The 10,128-nt window shown below is 44.3% G+C and overlaps 1 long non-coding RNA gene across 3 annotated transcripts; it reads left to right on the forward strand.

Moving 5' to 3' along the window:
* The first annotated feature begins 744 nt into the window (after positions 1-744).
* On the forward strand, positions 745-8,240 carry LOC137473436 (uncharacterized). Of its 3 annotated transcripts, none has more exons than XR_010998794.1 (3): positions 745-860; positions 3,661-3,807; positions 7,319-8,240. It is a non-coding gene; the product is annotated as an uncharacterized lncRNA (long non-coding RNA). The 3 variants fall into 3 exon arrangements; XR_010998795.1 differs by having other exon boundaries at positions 8,177-8,240; XR_010998796.1 differs by having other exon boundaries at positions 774-860; positions 3,739-3,807; positions 8,177-8,240.
* Positions 8,241-10,128: the final 1,888 nt, after the last annotated feature.

Here is a 10,128-nt window from a genome sequence, read left to right on the forward strand (position 1 = left end):
TTTCTAACATCTTTTCAGATGCCTCAGGCTGTGAATGTCCCCATGAAGCATGAGAGGGGTTGGGAAAAATACTTACTTTCCTAGAGACTGAACAACAGCAGAAAGGACATGGAAGAACAAAAAAGTCTCCTGAGACAGGATCTGCAAACCTTGTATCTGCCCAAATCCAGGAAAGAAGCAAGACTGTGGATGTCTCATGTGGAGCAACCCCAGCACAAAGAACAGTGGCCACAAGGTTTGCTGCTGACCCATCTTATGGAAAGCTGAAGAGCAGCCAAGATGGGTGAGAACAGGGGAGCCCAAGACTGGGCTCTGAAATTTCATTTTGGATACCTGAGAAAGCAAGAGGGTCCTCAAACACCCTGACTGCAGTGGGTGCTGGCAGTGTTCACTACAGAACTTCTTCCAGGCTGAGCACTTTTTTTTCCACCAGAAAATGCCAGTTCCTTACAATGGAAACACTCTGCAGGGTTGTATCGCTGCCGTGACTCTGTGAGAGAAGCCAGGCTGTTTTCTTACCCAATTCCTTGGCTTCTCACAGCCCACAGCCACCCTGGCAGGATCTGCAGAGCCTCCATCCTCCACATTAACCCTTCACCCCATCCCAACACCTTGAGTCCCTCCTTGCTCAATGGCCAAGCTCCTGCTGGCCTGTAAAGGGGAAGCAGTGGTGTAGTTTTCTGCTCCCCAGTTTAATATTTTTCTGGCTCAGGAGTTGGTGTGACTTTCTATCTAATTGTGCAACTTTTGGGAAGTCAACCAGGGATTAATTTCATTTCTGTCTTCACAGGATGATTGGGAGATGCTGGGTCAGGACTTCCTGCTTTCCTACTGGAAGCTGGTCTGTTTCCAGGCAAATGGTATGTAAACGGTATCCAGAGGGATGCTATTAAAATTACTTAATCTAAGGAAATATTTTCATGAAATTGTCTTTTGAGGGGGAGCACTAAGCTTTTGACTTGAAGCTTTCACAAAATAAATGTCTCCCTGCAAAAGCTACTTCCCTTGGGCCAGCAGTGGTGGGAAACCAGAGTATTTTGATTTCAGCAGGACACCACAGCAGCAGCTTGAGCATCCGGTTGGGTTGCTTCATACCTTTCTTCCCCTGTCAGTGACAAGATAGCCAGGGCCAAAGACTCAGAGGTAAAATCTGATTTTCCCTTTGTCAAGATAGAGTCCAGGTGGCTCATGCCCCAAACTTGCCTCCCACTAGAATTTCCAAATGGAAGCAGTTTACTGTTTCAAACTTCGACATTTTCAAACCCAAACTTTGGTTTTCCTGCAGATCTGAAGGCCTGAGCAATTGAAAACCTATTTTGGCTGAAATTCAGAGCAATTCTGTTCACAATCACTTCTCTTAATAAACAGTATTAACATCTGGTGAGAAATCCCTGGGCTAAGCACAACGTAGCTGCAGCACCATGCTTGAGCTGAGCTCAGCTTGATCCAGAGACAGAGCAGTGTGAGCTGAGCCAAGAGCACGGAGGGGAGAAAACAGCAAATGGAAAAATTAATTGCATGGTAAAAAACTCCAACTTCCATCATCTCAGGAGTTCACAACTGGCAGGGAGTCTTTAGTAAACTAATTAGTGGCTATGGCAAATTGTGGAAGAGTCTGTAAGTTGTTGTAGTTGAATAGAAGTCAACAGTGTCTGATTTGCAGTAGCCAAAACTCTTGCTCATGATTTTTCACTGCACAGCTTTATAAAAAGTGGAAGTTATTTACCATTTCTCTGTTAAGATATTGCTGGTTTTGAATGAGTCTTTCCCTTAGAGCATTAATTTAGATAGAATTTTGTTTCAGATATATAAAATTAAAACATATTTATTTGAGTTATCTGTATAATATATAAAAAATAAGTTTACTCAGAGCCCTAAATTAGCTATGAGAGTGCAAACACCTCCCATGATTTAGGGATTTAATTTGCTGCTGCTTGGAGGGGTGCAGCAGTAGGTCAGGCTCTCCAGGTTGCGTGGCACAGTACAGGGACAATCGCCAGTGTAAATAAACTTCTCCCGGGTCTCCTTAAGCAACATTTCACTCTGAATAATCCTGGTGATTTAGCTCCCACTAGAACATTAGTTTTAGTTCCACTTTGCTTTATTGCTGCCATGCTTAATTGATTCAACACCAGGATGAAACTGCATAATGAGGCTACTTAAGTATAATGAAACCCTGGCATTGTCAAAAATGAACATTTTGTCTGCAGATTCTAGAAAGATCTCTAATTAAACACTTCAAAACTTAGATATATGCAGACATAGGAATTTATTTAGTCCTCTAGCTCTGTAGATTTTCATATTTCCTTTTTCATCCAGGCCATTCTCCAAATAATTCCTTTGTTAATTCGAATTTCAGAGGCCTTGACTATTCTTTTTTAAACATTCGGCTGTGAAATTTCTCTACTTGGAGATGTCTATCACTGAGAAACACTTGTTTGTACTGTGTAGGTTGATGCTAGCTGCCTGCTTGCCTCCTGACAAGTCCTTGGAGGCTGCTGCCTTTTTTTTTTTTCTTTTTTTTTTTTGGTGATAAAATAAGCTGCTCAAATGGATGCTGCTGCACGCCCCACACCAAGGGCCTCTTTGCTGGCCACGTGGGAGTAGGTTTGCAGTGGGAGACCTGAACTAAACTGCTTGGTTCCAGTGTGTTTTTCACCCTCACTGAGCGCCTGGTGAAAAGGGGGTGAAAATTCAGTTTCTATAGGAAAATAAGCCTGAATAGTCCTGTTACATCTTTATCTTTCAGTGTTTCCTGGCATCCCTCTGCAGCCCCACTCTGGAGCAGCTGAGCAAATTTGGCTTTCTCCACCAGGTGGTACTATTAAGCTGTCGTAGCGGGAAGATTTGCTCCTTCCATCCCAAACCCACCCAGTTATCCCCGTCGGCTGAGGCTTTCAAATAATTTCCCTCTTGGTGTACTGAAGCTAAGGAGGAGCCCCGGTTAATTGCAGCTGAATGAAGGCATTCATGCCCTGTTCCCCTTCCCAATGCAGAACAAATAGTATTTTTTTTTCCCCCATCTCTAATGAAAGGAATGGTTGAGCCCATACTCATGGTGTGCGCTTGGGATTGCTGCTTTTATGAAGATATTTTCCACACGAGCAGTGTAACTCCCTGATAGCTGTGGAAGATGCATCATCTTTAATGTGCCTGAGGACAGAGCAAGGTCTTAACACAAATTTGTGTTCCTAATCTGATGTTCAGCTTTCCCTGGGGGAAGTGGATAACATGTCTGGACCCTGCCTGCAGTGACAGGAAGGGATGCTGAGGTCCTGTGTGGGTTCCTGGGGTTCTTTCATGCAGGGCTAATGTCTGTCCATATCTCAGACAGCTTATCTCTTACCTAGAAATCTTGTCCAGGAAGACTCTTGAAGGTGTTTTTCTATTAATTTAGTCGCTCTGATGCAAATAATGGCCCAGTGGCTGTGTATGGGCTGCCACATGTCCTCAGCTCCCAGGCACAGCCACAGGGCTTGTCCTTGTGTGGCTCTGTGCAAAAAGCCAGAGGCACCTGAGAGGCCTCTCTCTTGCACAATAATTCTGTCAAGCTGCAGACATGTCAGATTTAGTGTTGGTATTGTTCACCTGGGAGGGAAGAGACAAAGGTACATGAAGAGGCAGCTGCCTCATTGCTTTTGAACTATTAAAATGCTACAGGAGCAGTGCAGTTGCTGATGTTGAAGACTCAACCCCTTAAAATCTGTGAACATTAGAATTGTCTGATAGATACGGCAGCTCTCAGCTCCACAGGTAAATTGTCAGCAGTGTGCTTCATCCACTGGGATTATTTATAGACTTGCCCAGGTAAGCATGATCCATATTTTTTTGTGCTTAGTCAACCATGAATTTGTGTATGTCTGAGCAAACACAGTCCTTATCTACTGCTGACTGTCCACATGAATCCTTTGAGCACTTCTCTGGTCCTCTTCTTATGGAAAGGGCTTTGCATGTGCTGTGATGGGCTGGCTGACACAGAGTTTCTGCTGAGAGGCCAGTGCTGTTTATAGAGCTGGAGTTCATTTGCCACTGGGGTGATGAAAAGACACTTAAATTGGAAGATCAGGTGCTTTCCAGTGCATAACCAGCTGGCTGGAAGAATTGGGATGGTTGGAGTATTGTCAGCACTGCTTTTGGAGAGTTGCAGCTCTAGGAAGACTCTGTTTTTTGAGCCACCCCCCTTCACATGATGTTTATGACACCGTGACAGTCACACAAAAGCCCTGTGATCAGAAGGACAGCACAGGCAGCATGAGGGGCTTTGAAGAACAAGCCCTGCTTTAAAACAGTTCTGCTGTGCAGGGGAAAACTCCTCCTGATTTGGCCAAGTGGTGGCATAATGTGCTAGGTTACCCCAAGGATCCAGATGCCATAACATAAATCTGTATGTTGCAGGACTGAGAAGGTGATTTTTTTCTTTCATTTTATCAGCTATGCAAATTAAAAAAAGCTGCCTACAAAGCCCAGTGGACCTTGTCATAAAGCATTGAGGATGGTCTTGCATCCTTAAAATGGCAGATAGGGTGAAAAGAGTCTCTTTTGTCCCCTCCCCTTTGCCAAAATCACACTGTAAGATTTATGCTGGTGAACCAACAGAGAGGGGAATAAAATACTTCAATGAGAGTCTCCAAACTGGTCATTTTTTCCTGCTGTCTTGTGAAATGGTGGTAATTTGTAAATGAGATGTCTGTTGCTACTTGGGTTTGAATACTCCATTTTTTTGCCATTGGCATTGGAAATCAATGCGATAGTGCTGTGTGATTGTATGACTCTGTGTGATGATGTTGGTCTGTGGAGAGAGGAGAGCATGATCTGCTGCATGGGGAGATGCAAGGGAAAAGGGGCTCTTGATGAAGGAGCAGTGGCAGTTACTGGGAATGTTTTTGCAATGTATAGATGGAGAAATCTTCCTTTCCTTTGTCATTAGGGGATTGTCAGAACTTGGTGTAAGCCAAGTTACTTTGGATTACGTTATTTTTTAATGGACCCTCCTGCTGGACTCTGAGCCCTTTCTCTGGTTCTGTATAGGGTGTGCGCTCTTGAAGCAGAGCAGGGATACCTGCAGAAAGACAATTGCTGAAGGCTGAGAGCCCTCTTGGGGCAGAGAGTTCACAGCAGGAGCTGCGATGTCATCTGTAACTGCCCATTCCTGCTTCCTCTCAATTTAATTTCTTCCTGGCTTAATTTGCTGGTGCCCTGTCCATAACCCCACTTTTGCCTGGTGTCATTTCTCTGTGTTCCGTGCTCTGGCTGCATCTCCTGTGCTGCATTTGGGGACCAGTGGAACGAGTTTCACAAGTTTCTGGCTGCACAATGCTGATGTGCCAAAGGGATTTGGTTCCCATGTATTGATATCTGTGTTGCAAGTGGTGGGGTCACGGGTTGTTTTTGTCTTTGGAACTCCTTCGTACCAGTCCTTTCACTCTCCTCTTAAATTGCTATTCCTGATGTAATCATTGTTTTAGTAATACCCACCTGCAGCCCTTCTCAACATAATCATATTTGTGTGTCTGGCTGTAGTTTTTCTTTGGACTTAAACAGCATAAAATAATTCCTTACAGCTGAAATGTTCCTTTTTGATCTAAGGATTTATCATGCTTCTTTTACTGTGCATTTCCCCCAGATATGGCAGGTGATCTATATAATCCCTTTTATCCTTTTCTTTTCCTACTCCTTTTCTTGAAAATTGGAAAGAACTGGTATTTCTTCAGTGCAATTGCACAATAGAGGAAGGTGTTACCAGCATCACATTTGGCTTGCAGTACTCAGAACATTGTGCAAAGTCCCAGTGGGCTATGAGTGATCTTTAACATCTGATTACTGGGGCTTGGTAACAAATGCACCCACATATCCCTATTGAACAGCATGTAAATTAGTGCCACTGATATTCTCTAAATAAATATTTTGTTTAAAGCCTTTTCCTACCTGGTGAAATGGAGTCTGTCATTTTATGGAAGAAATTCTTCTCTGTGAGGGTGGTGAGTGCCTGGCACAGATTGCCCAGAGAAGTTGTTGATACCCCATCCTTGGACAGTGTCCAAGGCCAGGCTGGATGGAGCTTGGAGCAACCTGGGATAGTGGAAGGTGGGAGGTTTGGAACCAGGTTGGTCCCTTCCAACCCAAACCATTTGTTATTCCATGATTCCAGGCTGCTACTCTGAAGAAACTGTAGGGGAATCATTTTTACCTGGTTTGACTGGTCAAATGCAATCACTGTTGCATCACTGCAGTACTTTGGAACTGAACTCATTTGCTGGCCCTGAACTGGTGCTGCATGGAGAGGGTGAAGGGAGGAAGGGGGTGTGGGCAGGAAAGTGTCATCATCATGTGAACATCTCTAGTGCCTGGCAGGCTCATGGGTGTGTCAGCCAGCACAGGGCTAGTAACTGCACAAAAGCATTGTGGTTACCCTGAAATAAATAGCTTCTAGCAAATTGTAAGCACTAGAAGGAAGATCCTGCAAATGCTCCTAAACTCTGTAAATCCTTATAATTTTTAGGAACTGGTTATCCTCTGCTTGCAAACAGCCTGCAGGATTGGCATAATGTTTGCCTTCACTGGCAAACATTAAGCATTTGGTATAGTAATAAGAAATTTTAAATGGAGACAGAAAGCCCACCACACATCTTTTGAAAGTGTGGCCAGACTCCACTTTCACACATTTCTTGTCCATCCCTCAAAAATAATAAGGTTTTTTTTTTTCCTTTTTCTCCCCAGATCTCATGTTTAGGCCAAATAATTTGAAAATCTGAATTTCACAGATCACATCCATCAATCTGGATGAGTCTATCAATATGGGAATTATCAATCAACCAGCTCTGTAATCTGTACATACCATGCATGCACATATAGAATCATGGATTCATTAAGGTTGGAAAAGGCCTCTAAGATCATTGAGTCCAATTACTTAATTAACCTACTGCTGCAAGGTCCACCATGAAACCATGTCCCTAAGCACCACATCTACATGTTTTCTGAACAGTTCCAGGGGCTGTGATCTCACCACTTCCCTGAGCATACTGTCCATCAAGACGATTTCCTGTAGATGGATGCTTGAAAGCTTGCTTTATTCTATCAGAAAGTGAGTTTGTAGTGAAAGTATCAGGCTGCTGGAGTCCTAGGGAGAGCACAATCTTCAAATGCAGCCTGTGCCTTCATGGTGCAGGGACCTGTTACCATTCTGCAATGTTACAGCCTCTAATTCTGCGGCATAATTCACCTTCTACCCCTCAGCCTATCTGGCAGCTGCACAATGTAACTGTAATTGTTGCTTTTCCCTTTTTTTTTTTTCTTTCTTTGCCACCCATCTCCCTTGCAGGCTCCTGCCTCCTCTCCTGTGATGAGGCATTCATGCCCAACATTGAAGGTGCTACCAAGGATCATCTGTTGGTGGTCTTGTTTTGCATGGGTATCTAAGGCCTGTCTCTTGTGCAGTGGGGACTATGACATTTCCCTGGTGTGGAGGGTGTCAGAAGAGCTAGTTCTGGAAGAGCTGTGGGCTAACAGACTGTGCAGGAAATCTGGGGCACTAGGAGCTTTTCTGCAGTGTCACAAACCCTTTGCTCAGCTCTTTTCCTGTTGAGAAATTCTTCACGGTTCACAGAGTGTTTCCTAGAAAGTAGCTTAGAAAATCAGTTTTGCAGTTTCAAAAACTAAATGAGTGCTTTTGTGTGAGGCTTTCTATACCATTTTGGGGGATTGATATCTTACTCACATCTAAGGAAAGCTGTACAAAATTACTGCTTCAACACACACAAACAAAATTATTTTGGCTTGAAGTTTTGGCCAAACTGATGGAATAATGATTCTCAGTCCTACTTGTACACTGAAAAGAGATTTATTTTTCCCCCTGTAGGGTAAACCCTGTAAGTGAGAGAGGTGTATGTTTTTCAAGAGTCAAACTGACTGATTGCTCATACTCTACGTGCAAGCTGTGGTCACTGGATGAGACCCATGGTTTTTCTCACAGTCACAGCTGATATTTGTTCTTGCATGTAGCAGTTTCAAAATTGGGTTCCTACAGAAACTTGGGCAACACACTCTTCTTAGTGCATTACACAGAGCCAGTTTGCAATACTAGCAATTAAAAAAACCCAAACAGAGTAGTTAAGTGTCATATGCAGATTGCTCACTGGAGTTGACTAAGTGGCCTGATGATCCCTCTCCTTTTGGTCAGAAACTTGGCTCTCAGGATTGAGTCATTACAGGAAATAGAAATATTATAAGCAACACCTGGAAAGGAGCTGCTGGTTGTAGAGTGCAATTCAAGTTTTAAAAAGCTTCTTGGTAAAGGATAAGCTGAACTGTTTGAAGTTCAACAGAGGCAAACAGAGGGTTCTGTACCTGGGGAAGAATAACCCCAGCCCAGTACAGGCTGGGGACTGACCTGCTGGAAATCAGCTCTGCAGAGAAGGACCTGAGTGTCCTGGTGGACAACAAGCTCTCCATGAGCCAGCAGTGCCCTAGCTGGCAAAAAGACCAATGGTGCATTAGGGGTGCATTAGGGAGAGCACTGCCAGCCTGTCAGGGGAGGTGCACCACAGGCAGTTGTGGAGACAGGATCAGCAGGTTCAAGGAGGAGCTGAACAAATCATTGACAGTAGAAGGTTTCAATGCTCACTGATGTGACAAACACTGTTGTAGATGTCTGTGCTTGCCACAAAACACTGGCTAGAAACATGGAATATATTTCCCCTATTTGTACAGCTAAAGCTTGAATGTTAGTGGAGAATCTGAAATGACAGCGAGATTGTCCATGCATAATTAATTCGCAGCCTTCAAAGAAAATGTGTGTGGAAAACATGTTGGAGCTGACCTGCACCTCAGCCTCCACTCCACAAATGGGATCTTGATCCTGCCTGCAGACTGCTGTGTTGTGGCTACATCTGTTGGGACTTGGCTGCACTGGAGGCAGCCTATCAGCTTGCTGGAGAATTGTGGGTGCCAGGTTCTTGCCTGGCCTCTCCTGTCCTTGCTTGGTGTGGAAAAGATGTAGGTGGGGTGTGGGGAAGAGTTATAAAGTGACTGCTGAGTTGTAAGGGTTGCTGCTGGGGGCTTGTTCGTGCTCTTGCTGCTGTGCTGTGGGGTACCTGCTGTGGAAAGACTGTCAAACACAACACCAGCACAAGGGGAGAAAGAACAGAGCCAATTTTTCATCTGGCTGGGGTTACTTCAGTGTGTACAGCCCTCTGTTGTGCTTCTCTGAGTGCTGCCTAGGCATGTGCAAGCTATGGGGTGAAACTGGGGTGAATAGACCCGGGTCTGTTCTTGAATAGCTGCAGAAAATTCCTTTGGAGGTGTTATGTGTACACAGAGGCTATTGCAGGCTTCCTGAAGGCTGTTACACCTTCCCTCCTTGATGAATCCATGGGGTTTCATGCACTGGATTATTACAGGGTGCCCTTTTAGCCCCTTCTAACACGACACCATTTGCATTTGTTCTCCCTCTGGAGAACAGGAGGGAAAGAACAGTGAGATATTCAGGGACTTAAAACCCCTGCACTTAACAAAAATGAAATGGGATCTCATGCCAACTGTGTGATTCGCACTTTCCTTGCTTTGTGTGCAGCACTGGGGCTCTCCCCCTGTTCTCTTTTAGGTAATTAATTCCACCTCCTGCTAAATAAATTTACAATTAAAATGGGCTTATTTGTAACAGCCACTGAATTTCTACTCTCTCTCTTTTTTTTTTTTCAATATATAATTGAAAACACACCCAAACTCTAGTCGCCTGTAAGTATTAATTTTCATTTCCACAGAATGCTCTGTCTCCGGGGCAAGGAAGGAAATTCCAGAGAGTTAGCCAAGACAATCAGGGTTAATGTGCTCTTTGAAAAGTGTGGTGCAAGCAGGACCCTTGCTTTCTCATCCAAAGGTCAGGCCTTCTGCTGGGACAATGGTCTGGGTATAGGATGGAGAGGGCATGGGTCTGGCCCAGTATGCATTTTGCCCAGGATACAGTTTGGAAGACCATGTGCAGCAAGCATGGGAATGGTGATACGAATTTTCAGCAAGGCTGTGGATTGCTCAGGGGCAGCATGTGCTCCTTCACAGAGGAACAAAGGCTGTTTTCAGTTGTGTGGAGGATGCCTGACTTCCTAGCATGAGAGGTGTTGTATATTCACAAGT

Source organism: Anomalospiza imberbis, chromosome 4 (assembly GCF_031753505.1).
Source record: "Anomalospiza imberbis isolate Cuckoo-Finch-1a 21T00152 chromosome 4, ASM3175350v1, whole genome shotgun sequence".
In the NCBI taxonomy this organism is placed as follows: Eukaryota; Metazoa; Chordata; class Aves; order Passeriformes; family Viduidae; genus Anomalospiza; species Anomalospiza imberbis.